The sequence below is a fragment of the Camelina sativa genome, chromosome 17, assembly GCF_000633955.1.
Source record: "Camelina sativa cultivar DH55 chromosome 17, Cs, whole genome shotgun sequence".
NCBI classification, from domain to species: Eukaryota; Viridiplantae; Streptophyta; class Magnoliopsida; order Brassicales; family Brassicaceae; genus Camelina; species Camelina sativa.
In genome coordinates, this window is record NC_025701.1 from 14,581,752 (window position 1) to 14,594,980 (window position 13,229).

General features: G+C 32.5%; 2 pseudogenes; both read right to left on the minus strand.

Annotated features, from left to right (window-relative positions):
- LOC104759033 overlaps positions 1–498 on the minus strand; it is a 15,650-nt pseudogene extending 15,152 nt beyond the window's left edge.
- Positions 8,711–13,229, minus strand: part of LOC104759484 — a 12,024-nt pseudogene continuing 7,505 nt past the window's right edge.

The window sequence follows — 13,229 nt, forward strand, 5'->3', positions numbered from 1 at the left end:
AAAAAAAAAAAAAAAAAGATTAAGTTATTAATATATTACCATTGATTGTTTAGTTATAGCCTATATAGCATACAATCATGCTCATGAATGTGAAAAAAAAAACAAAAAAAAAAATCAAAAAAAAAAATCAATGATTTACCATTGTGGATACATCTGGCTCCTGAAAGGAATTGAGCACGTTTGGATTCAGTAAATCTTGGTTATCAGAATGTTGTAAATATCCAAGTGAACGACACAATGGTTATTCTTGTGGCGCCGGCTTAGATAAAATGAAATGAATTTATTTATTAGAATATGTTTCAATGAAATGTATAGTTTTTAAGACCTTTAGTGATAATGATTAATTGTTTTATCAAAAGTGTAACATACCGGGTCAGGTGGATATTGTGGTATTGTTAATGACTCTAGCAATGGGACTAGACTTGGTTGGGTACTCGTTGTGGGATTAGCCTCGCTTATTGCTGAAACGGAGAATAATCTAGCAAATACTTCGTCCATGTTCTCAGTTTCTAACATTGTAGGGTCTTGCCTAAGCTCCTTTATATTTCACAAAGGCAACACTTATGTTTATCCATAAATATAAGCATATCACAATAGAGTTTTATATAAAACTTGAAGCATGACGAAAAAAAAAAGGTATACCATTGATTGAGGAAATGGTTCTGGTGACGGGGGAACCACGAAGAACTAAATGGCAAACTTTGATCATCGAGCATATTGACTTGTTTAACTGGAAGATCGATACGTACCTGAGGTATAATTATAACTGAAATGATTAATACTTGTTTAACTCAAAGATCGATACGTACGCGTAGCGTGGGTTCAAAACCTAGTATATTTTAAAAAAGTAAAGCATAGAAGAAAAAAAATGAAAAAAAAATATATATATAAAAAAGGCTGTGAATTGACAATGAGTTGTCACTAAATCAGTGGGTTTTACTTAAATTAGAAAAGTCTTTTTGTATTTTTCTTCCCAAAAGGTAATATATTTTTAAAAAGTAAAGCATAGAAATAAAATGAAAAAGAATATATATATAAAAAAGCATGGAAGGTTATGTTAGGAAAAAAAAGACAGAGATACAATGATTGTTACAAGTGCTATTTACATGGATTCTACCCAAATCTATTACCGTTCGTTGCTTATGATGATTCTCTTCAAATGACACGACTAATATTGTTACAGCTTTAACTGTCTGTTTTCTTTTTGCAACTGTTACACTTTTTTAGAGATTTTGTCAAACATGGAAAGGTATAGAGACAAAAAAAAAAAAAAAAAAAAAAAAAAAAAAAAAAAAAAAAAAAAAGAAAAGGTATAGAGACAAGATAATCAGATTTGTTTTTTCCTTTTTCATAATTTTGACATCAAGCTATTTTCTTTTCCTTTCTTTTATTTTTATGGGGTTTAGATATATTTGGTGGATAAGAAATCTACAAATGTATAAACTTTTTTTTCTTTTCTTTTTAGAAAGGTGTATCCTAGAGAAAACGGTTGAACACTGATTTATGTAGATTTCTTTTTTATTATTATTATTACTATGTTGTAAGAGATTCTTTAGGCACAAACAAAAACTAGCCTCTACGCAAATTTGGTGTTTCATAAAAAACTAATGTAAACCATCTATATATGCAGTTCATACTAAAATCTTTTAAGTAACCATTGTGCTTCTATATTAACCCGTTAGCAGCCCATTAAAAGATTTAATATACAATTTAAAAAATTCTTTTAGCTTAACTTGGAAAAGAAACTCAGTAAAATTCAACCAAACCAGAATCAAAACTGAATAATAACCCAAAATTCTTAGAAATGGTTAAAAAGTCATATAAAATTATTGAAAAATTCTTTAAAAATTCTTGTAAAGTTATTGAATTTTTTTTAAAAAAGTCTTATAATGTTATTAAAAATTTCTTAAGTAATTCTTAAAATTAATCAATATTCTATTTCATATTCAAAATAAAATAATTTGAAGTAAATTTTAATATAAATTTTTTTATTTTCTATTTATTACATGTAAAATTTAATAATATAGAATATGGTATAAGATTATAAGAACAACATGTATTTAAATACATGGGACGACCTGTTGTACTTAGCAAGCTAGTTTAGTCAAAGGGAACCCAAACATGTGTGCTAATTCAATTTATGATTACCTCAGGTACATATCGATCTTCCAGATAAACAAGTCAATATGCTCGATGATCAAAGTTTGCCATTTAGTCCGTCGTGGTTCCTCCGTCATCAGAACCATTTCCTCAATCAATGGTATACCTTTTTTTTCTTTTGTCGTGCTTCAAGTTTTATATAAAACTCTATAGTGATATGTCTATATTGATGGATAAACTTAAGTGTTGCCTTTGTGAAATATAAAGGAGCTTAGGCAAGACCCTACAATGGTAGAAACTGAGAACATGGACGAAGTATTTGCTGGATTATTCTCCGTTCCAGCAATAAGCGAGGCTACTCCCACAACGAGTACACAACCAAGTCTAGCTAGTCCCATTGCCAGAGTCATTAACAATACCACAATATCCACCTGACGTGGTATGTTACATACTCTTACACATTTTATAGATCATTTAATCATTATAACAAAAGGCCTTCCCAAAAAAAAAACCAGGTTTTAAATTATATATTATTATTTATTTTTTTACATTCATGAGCTAAACAATCAATGGTAATATATTAATAACTTAATCTGTTTTATTTTGCATAAGCAGCAGCAAAAACTGGCATTATCGAATTCCCATGGATCCTTACAACAATCTGATCACCAAGATTTACTAAATCCAAACATGATGTATTCTTTTCAAGAGCCAGATGCTTCTACAATGGTAAGTTATATATTTCATATACATATATATTGTTTCTGCCAATTATCATTTTAATTAGCCTTTTTTCTCTTAAGATACAATTTATTATGAGCCATACATAAAACTATATGCTATCACTAAACCATCAACATGGTTTAATAACTGAATTCGTTTTTATTTCGCTTAAGCAGCAGCAACAACCACCATTATCCAATTCCCATGGATATGTACAACAATCTGATGAACAAAGTTTATTAAATCCAAACATACCGAATTCTTTTCATGAATCTGATGTTTCTACAATGGTAAATTACAAATATCATTTTTTAATATGAATTTATATTTATTAACCAGATTAGACTGTATGCTAAGAAACTAATCAATTATAATATATAATATAATTACTAGGTTATTAACCCGAATGGTGACCGCGGTTTTGGTTGTGCAGGGAAAGCGATTTTAGAGTGCGGTACGTATCAACTGCGGTACATGCGGTTTGAGGGACAAGTGCGGTTTATATAAAATAAGCGGTACAGAATGATATTTGATTGGTGAAAAAACTATTTGCGGTTTAGTATTAATTGTGTGAATGGTAAAAAAAGGAAAAGCGGTGCAGATTACATATATTATAAATAAATTTATTAATAATTAGTATGTTTGTGTATTATTGTATGTTATGAATTAATAATAAAAATAATTGTATTTATAAATCTTAAATACTATAGTTGATCAAAAAGTAAATTTTTTTTGACATATTGATAAAAAGTTCAACTATATAAAAATACAATTTTTTTAAAAAAAATTATCGATTACTTTGATTTTTCCATAACATATTTGCAATAGTATCTCTTATTTGCGGTACGGAATTCATATTATTTTATTAATAACTAATATGTTTTATATTTTTCTTTTTTTGTATTAATAAATAAAATTTTGTAATTTCTAATATGTAATACTGTTTATTTTATTATTGATAATTTATGAGTATCATTTACTACATAATTATATTTTTATTAATTAAAGAATTAGAAAAGCGGATTTTGAAAATCCGCACCATAAATGGTAAGTATTTATTGGAGGGTGCGGTTTTTTACTTATAGGAGAGAAAAAAAAATAAAGCGGTTTTCGTTTTTTGTTTCCATAAAAACGTAAATCAATAATATAAGTGTGATTGGTGTAACTAATGCGGTTTTCTACTTTTTAGGAAAACGTCCCGCTTTTTATGGTCACCTATCACTGCCTTAAATTAGAAAAGTCTTTTTGTATTTTTCTTCCCAAAAGGTAATATATTTTTTAAAAGTAAAGCATAGAAATAAAATGAAAAAAGAATATATATATATATATAAAAAAGCATGGAAGGTTATGTTAGGAAAAAAAAAGACAGGGAGACAATGATTGTTACACGTGCTATTTACATGGATTCTACCCAAATCTATCACCGTTCGTTGCGTTGGTTATGATGATTCTCTTCAACTGACACGACACGACTAATATTGTTTACAGGCTTTAACTGTCTGTTTTCTTTTTGCAACCGTTACACTTTTTAGAGATTTTGTCAAACATGGAAAGGTATAGAAACAAGATAATCAGATTTTTTTTTCCTTTTTCATAATTTTGCATCTCATGAAGCTATTTTCTTTCTCTTTCTTTTATTTTTATGGGATATAATTTTGTTAGTTATAAATGTATGAACTTTTTTTCTTTTCTTTTTAGAAAGGTGTATTCTAGAGAAAAAAGGTTAAACACTGATTTATGTAGATTTTATTATTATTATTATTATTACTACGTTGTAAGAGATTCTTTAGACACAAACAAAAACTAGTCTCTACGCAAATTTGGCGTTTCATAAAAAACTAATGTAAACCATCTATATATGCAGTTCATACTAAAATCTTTAAGTAACCATTGTGCTTATATATTAACCCGTTAGCAGCCCATTAAAAGATTTAATATACAATTTTAAAAATTCTTTTAGCTTAATAAAATTCAACCAAACCAGAATCAAAACTGAATAAGAACCCAAAATTCTTAGAAATGCTTAAAGAAAGTCTTATAAAATTATTAAAAAATTCTTTTAAAAGTCTTATAAAGTTATTGAATTTTTTTTAAGTCTTATAATGTTATTAAAAATTTCTTAAGTAATTTTTAAAATTAATCAAATTTTCTATTTCATATTGATAATGAAATAATTTGAACTAAACTTTAATATAAATTTTTATTTTATATTTATTTCATGTAAAATTTAATAATATAGAATATGGTATTAGATTATAAGAACAGCATGTATTTAAATACATGGGACGAATTGTTGTACTTACCTAGCTAGTTTAGTAAAAGGGAAGCCAAACATGTGTGCTAATTCAATTTATGATTATGCCTCAGGTACGTATCGATCTTCCAGTTAAACAAGTCAATATGCTCGATGATCAAAGTTTGCCATTTAGTCCGTCGTGGTTCCCCTCCGTCACCAGAACCATTTCCTCAATCAATGGTATACCTTTTTTTTTTTCGTGCTTCAAGTTTTATATTAAACTCTATTGTGACATGTCTATATTGATGAATAAACTTAAGTTTTGCCTTTGTGAAATATAAAGGAGCTTAGGCAAGACCCTACAATGGTAGAAACTGAGAACATGGACGAAGTATTTGCTGGATTACTCTCCGTTCCAGCAATAAGCGAGGCTACTCCCACAACGAGTACACAACCAAGTCTAGTCCCATTGCTAGAGTCATTAACAATACCACAATATCCACCTGACGTGGTATGTTAGATACTCTTACACATTTTATAGAACATTTAATCATTATAACAAAAGGTCTTCCCAAAAAAAAAACTAGGTTTTAAATTATATATTATTATTTATTTTATTACATTCATGAGCTAAACAATCAATGGTAATATATTAACAACTTAATCTGTCTTATTTTGCATAAGCAGCAGCAAAAACCGTCATTATCGAATTCCCATGGATCCTTACAACAATCTGATCACCAAGATTTACTAAATCCAAACATGATGTATTCTTTTCAAGAGCCAGATGCTTCTACAATGGTAAGTTATATAAATTTCATATACATAAATATTGTTTCTACCAATTATCAGTTATTTCAGTTAGTCTTTTTTCTCTTAAGATACAATTTATTATGAGGCATACATAAAACTATATGCTATCATTAAACCATCAACATGGTTTAATAACTGAATTCGTTTTTATTTCGCTTAAGCAGCAGCAACAACCACCATTATCCAATTCACATGGATATGTACAACAATCTGATGAACAAAGTTTCTTAAATCCAAACATACTGAATTCTTTTCATGAACTTGATGTTTCTACAATGGTAAATTACAAATATCATTTTTTTTAATACGAATGTATATTTATTAATCAGATTAGACTGTATGCTAAAAATATAATCAATTATAATATAGTATAATATAACTACTAGGTTATTAACCCGCTACGTGCAAGTATATCTATAATGATCGATTTAAAATATTTTTGGGTTAGTTTCAGATGCTTCTATATATGCAGCCCATATCAAAATCTTTAAGTAACCATTGTGCTTCTATATTAACCTGTTAGCAGCTCATTTAAAGATTTAATATACAACTTTAAAAATCATTTTAGCTTAACTTGGAAAAAGAACTGAATGGAAAAGAAACCCCATAAAATTCAACCAAACCAGAATCGAAACTGAAGAAAAACCCGAAATTCTTAGAAATATTTTAAAAAGTCTTATAAAGTTATTGAAAAATCAAAAATTCTTAAAAAAAATACTTAAAATTAATGAACTTTATATTTCATATTCATAATGAAATAATTCAAAGTAAACTTTAATATAAAATTCTTATTTTATATTTATTTCATGTAAAATTCACAAAGTATACTAAATTATTCTAAATTTCATAATTTAGAATCTGATTTATGTAGTTTTTTTCCTTTTCATAATTTTTGACATCTCATGAAGCTATTTTTTCCTTTATTTTATTTATGTGGGATATAATTTTGTTTAGCTGTAATTGTATAAGAAAATGTAGTGATAATTAAAAAAAAAAATCTACATAAATCAGTGTTCTACCTTTTTCCCTAGGATATACTTGTCTAAAAAGAAAAGGAAAAGAAGTTCATACATTTGTAGATTGAGTAAGAGAGATTCTTAGCCAAAAACAAAAACTAGCCTATACGCAAATTTTGCATTTCATAAAAAATAAATAAACCATCTATGTATGCACCCCATATTAATACTTTAAGTAACCATTGTGCTTCTATATTAACCCATTAGCAGCCGATTAAATGATTTAATATACACATTGAGTAAATGATTTTAGCTTACCTTGAAAAAGAAATTGAACCGGAAAAGAAATCCAATAAAATTCAACCAAGCCCGAATCAAAATTGAAGAAGAACCCAAAATTCTTAGAAATGCTTGAAAAATTCTTATAAAGTTATTGAAAAATTCTTATAAAATTCTTAAAATTAATGAAAATTTATATTTCATATTCATAATGAAATTAATTTAAGTAAAATTCGATATGAAATTCATAATTTATTTATTTTATTTAAAATTTAATAATCTAGAATACGATATACAAACAACATGTATCAAAACTATGTTTATATAACCTATTTTTATTCTTGGAAGCTTTTATGTATTAATATTGGAATCTTTCTCTTATGGATTACATAACTCATTATGAACTAGTTAATAGTTTTATAAATTAGTTTGTAACTAGTACACATTGATTAATTATAAATGAACCCTTGTCGTTCTTTCGTCTTCTTCGTTCTCTTTTGTTTTCTGAGAACTACAAGAGATCTAATAAAGAGATTGATATGACAAAAAGAGAATGATAGAGACGAGAGAACGGAAAATTTATTTTTAGTCATGTTAGTTTGACATCAGTTAATTTTTACTAAGTTCAGATTTTGTTTGTCAGGTTCATTATAGGAGAGTAGATACACAAACTAACAGAAATCTATGCTGGAGTTTGTAAACCAACAGAGTGAAAGCGGATAAATTGCAACCGAAGAGTAGTATTAAAGTGAACATCACAAGTCCAACATTATGAGACAAACAAGTTCACACACACGCAAAAGAAAGGAAAGAAAAAAAACACGAAACAAGTTTAAAATATAATGTTAGATTTGTGATGTTTGCTTCAATAAAGCTGGCACTTTGATACCATGTTGACCTAGGCAAGTAATTCAAATGAGCCTTATTTAAGATAAGTAAAAACGAAAACTATATAGACAATCACTAACAACAAACGAAATGTTTTCTTATATGAAGTTTAAGAGAAATAGAGGTTGCATTCTCGGCAACCCTAGATAATTTCATCAATGTTCATTGCACTCACTGGACTTGTCACATAATGTTGGACTTGTTTGCTTTATAAAGAGCAGGAGAAAATCATGTATCTTACCTAATCATCTAAATACTCAATTAATATCTAGCAGAAATTTTATATGGGAAAACTAGAAATATATGGAAAAAATGGTATAAATATTTTGTTGACTTAATTTGATTTTTTTTCTCTAACCGATGAATGTTCTAAGTCAAAAACGATGCATCTTTTACAATTTGATCTTGGAGAAGAGCTGAAACACTGATAGCTGTGTTTGACAAGAAGATCAGCACAACAATTATCTTCTTGAAGGCAATTAATCGATAGGTATCCTCAAACTTCTCCCTCCAAACCTTGAGCAATCTTGCATCACACATTTCAGTCACACATAATTTTCCTGACATTCTATAGACCTTATCATTATTAGAGATTATCTCTTGTTTGCATCTATCATCATCAAGTAGAATCATAAGTCAATAATATATTATGTCAAAACCTTGCCATGAGGGACCTGTTCTTATCATCACTATTACAACATAGGTTATACCCTTTTCACAAAACTTGAATATTAACTGCTGAAGAACACTCTTTATCCACTAATTTAGTGCCAAAGCAGGACCAGTTGAAAGCAGGATTTGCATAGGGACGATTGAGTATACCTTGAGCCATTGTCAGGTGTGTGGCTTCGGTTAAATGATAACCGTCGCAATTCACATATTCAGAAGGGTTTTGACAATAGCTAACTCCTCTGTGTTCACATTCTTCATCGACAGTGAAGTTATATTGACCTCCGACTCCACAACAAGCAGCCAAAGGTAGGTTCTTAAAGCCTAAAAGGGACCATATAAAACATTGGTTAGAAGATCAAACTGACGGTCAAAGACAAAAAAAAATTAGAAAGGCACGGACCAAATTTGACTGGTTCTTGGTATAACCGGTACAAAGAGTTGTAGTAATCTGCGTATAGGATGTTGACATGAGGGTATAATTCTTGGAGTCTTTTGAGTTCTCTCTTAAGCTGTTCGTTGTGGTGCTCTCCAAATTCGTTGAGCTATGGTAGATAACCTGTGAGAGGGTCGTGTTCTTCTGATGCGGTCTGAAATAGAGTAAGATACGCCGCACAACATCCGATTGGGAAGTTTCCGGGGACCAAAAATTTTTCCCCCCTAAATCGATCAATCCATGTTTGTTGAAGTTGTTAAAATTTATTACACACATATGACTGTTTGAGGGGGATCAGGTAAACATATGTTACCACAATCGTAGAAGAAATAGCTTTGATGACTAGAGGAACATTGATACTCTAATAGTGTAAAGGTATAGAGGACAGCAAATCACTCAAACTGCTTGGAAATGCGCCAAGCAAACGCTTTTATTCAAACTTATAAAAATTCCTTTTTACAAGTTATGAATCTAAGCCTACTCTCTTGTCTATCTAACATAAACCCCTGTATAGATCTAAAAGAGTAAAAAACACACTCACCTTCAAAGCTCTTTTTGTTTGCTTGAAGGTTTACAAATCTCTCAAACTTTTCCCACGAGTGCTAGCTCTTTTTGCGGCTAGTCCTCGTCTCTTTTAAACCCTTCACTCACGATCTCTAACCTAGATCTTGTGAATCCCTAACTAAAAGGAAATATTCCTTATCCTAAGAAATATCCTCCCTTAACTCTCTCAATCAAATATACACTCAATATCTTCGTGTATATCTTGATCTTCTTCTTCCTTCCTCTTCACGCTTCTTATCACGGCGTCCATAATCTTCTTCCACGTCAGCCCATCTGCCACGTCAGCATATCAGCACTCTGAGACACTTCGCAAGCTCCTGTCACCTTCAGAGCTCTGATGCACTTACAATCTCCCCCTTTTTGACTGAATCTTGCCACACAAGCAACCGCAGCATCAAACCTGAAAACGCACAGACAACACAGCCAAGACAAGAACACAACCGTACTAGCAAAATATTCCAGCAATCAACATAAAACGGTTAACCGATAAAGACTTGTAAAAATAAATTGTTCAAAGCCAAAACAGAAACAAAATAAAACAAGTCTCAAGTCTTAAACAGGGGAGAAACAATAAAAACAGTGAGCAACAATAACAACTGCTCCCCCATAGCTTAATCTCCCCCTCAGGCCTCTGAATCAGACTCATCTCCCCCTGCTTGTTTGGCACAGTTTAGTCAAAAATACCAAGAAACTAAACCAGAAACTGGAGCAAACATCAAAGTAAGAAACTACTTACCAGCGTCCAAGGCATCTTGCAGGATCTTGATCGCCAACCGGATGGCTTTGCGCTCTGCAGATGTACCACTGTGAATAGTCTTTTCAGCGGGCCGCGACACAGTCTTCTTCCCCTTTGTCTTTTTCACGTCTTGTTGCTGAAGACTCGGAACAGGTCGCTGAGCTGCAAGGAGCTGATGAATAAGGCTAGGAAAAGGTAGACGAAACCCTGACTGAGCTTGCAGACCCAACTGTATGATCTGTTCGTAGATCATCCTCCCAAAATCAAACGGAATACGATGCATGATCATGTAGATCACCATGGCTCTGTTCGCGGATATGTACCCTGTATTCACCGTGGGAGACCAGTTGCTGCAACAAATCTTATTCAGATCCTTGATCACTGGGTCCTTGATTGCCGTCGACACAAGCTGCTTGCAGGTCTTCACTTGACCACCAGACAAAAAGAGTGCGAGATCCTCCTCCAGGATTGCAGCTGTCTGTAGCTTTTGTTCACGAACATCAACTGATTGAAGACCAAACAAAGCATTGATGGGGCTTGGGGAAAACTCGTACATCCAATCTCTGACAAGCACATCAACTGAGTTTCCTTCAACCTTAACTGTAGGAAGATTTGCCCAGAACTCATAAACAACCTCAGAATCATAAGGGACAATTTGGGTGACTGTTTTCAACAGACCAGCTTGATCAAGCAGCTCCCTAGTAGAAACACCTACTCCCTGAGTATAGCAAACCTCAGCAGCTATGGTTCGAGAGGCGAAGAAACCATACCGTCGAGCAGCCTCAGCAGACATGAACCGTTTTGTGTCAAAGTCCTTTGACGATGCACCGCGTGAGGAGGACACACTCTTGTCCTTTCGGAGAGACGGACGCTTGGATTCACGACCATCCGTATCCACAGCTGATTGTCTTTTACGCAGACGAGACGAGATCCCCTGATTCGACACTGTGGGAACAGGAACATCACCAGTGAGATCGACCACCGGAAATCGAGAAGTCACCTCTCTCGGCGGAGAAGACGAAGAGTCGCAGGTTTCTTGGTTCCCGTGAGAAGGCGAGGGAACTCGATCCACCCGAGTCGGTGATGCAGTCACAGACTCCTCCTGAGGCTGGTAGACCACCATGGCAGTCGCGGGATCAATCGGAGCAAGTGGAGTGGGCGGAGGCAACGAGGACGGTGGAGTGTGAAGCTCCTCATCTGAGCTGGAGTCATATTGGAAACCACTAAAGATGGACTTCATCGTTGATAGAGCGTTGATCGAATGGAGAAAGAGAGATTTGAGCAGAAGATTAATCGACACAGGATTGAAATCGCAAAGGGGATGAGGAAAACGCCATAACCCTAGCTGCTCCTTTTTATACACCTCCGTGAGTCTCAATGGGCTGCACAAACTCGGCCCAAAACATTAAAGTTTTCCTGAAACCACTTAATTAAACATTAGTGTACACTGCATCTATTTCCTCATTTGACTGCATTCACTCGTTAATTCAATCAATCTCAATTAATATTAATGCATTAATAAATCTCATTCTTCCTTCTTTTTTTTTTTTCAATCCAAATTAGCAGATTCATGAATCAACCACACAGATACACACAGCCACTAATGACAGATTCATGAGGGACCCTGACCGAGAATTAAGCACACATGAGCATTAAATTTTNGTGATGCAGTCACAGACTCCTCCTGAGGCTGGTAGACCACCATGGCAGTTGCGGGATCAATCAGAGCAAGTGGAGTAGNTTTTTTTTTTTTTTTCGTTAAAGATTAAACAGTGCAGAGGAAAGAACAGTAACCAGACCTTTGTTGTATCAGCCACTTGTTCAGAACCTTAACTAGAAACTATCACAACCTTTTGCATTGTCGAAGATCAGAGAACTGTTGCATGTGGGTAGTCTTTCACACTGGCATGCCTTTAGTCTCCAGTCCATCCCAACATGTTAAGGCAGCTGGAGTTCATCTCTTTGAAGAGCACATAATTATTATTATTTTTTTTTTTGTTTTTTTTTTTTTTCTTTCTATTGAAACGGATTTGATTTTTGATGGCCAGGAAAAAAAAAACAGATTGATGTTTAATTGCTCTAAAATCATATATGACAGCTTTTTCAGGTTCTTTTAAGTTTTAACACACAGAAATTTACGGAATCTATTTTCCTCATTTCTTCTTTTTTTGTTGAATACAAGGACGTGATTAGATGATTTCCTAATTATAGTAACCAGAGAAGGACATAGGGCCGCAAAAGTAGCTTCACATAGCTAGGGGTTTAATAGTAGTTCCAAATTGTGTGTTTTTGTTTAACTTGCTCTACCAATTTTGTATATCAACATGACAATAGTAGTAATAATAACAAAGATTTCGATTTGACTAGCACATAATTAACGGATGTTTAAGTCATTATTAGCATTTAAACAAGGGATGTACCATTAGTAACATATCACTGATTCGATATTAATGGCCAAAAGAGCAGAACGTTGATTCGAAGCTTTTTCTTAAAACCACAGAAAAAAACAAATCCCAATTCTCAAACTGAGGAAACTATACATTGTACTCTCTTTTCCCCCAGAAACAAAGTGGGGAGAAATATAGAAAGAGATCTCCTAAGAATATCATCATCCATTTGCAAGAAACTTCACATTTTTAAGGACTCATCAAATCAGGAGGAGGATACACGAGCGTTGTGGATACCCGAGGACGACGCACTCGCTTCATTCTTTAGTTTCGAAGCTGTCGAGGTTGAAGGCTCGGTGATGGTTTCAGGTACATCGCCAATGTCCAATGTGTCAGGGAGGTACTCCTGAGCTTCAGTACTGTAAATCTGTCATTTACAAAA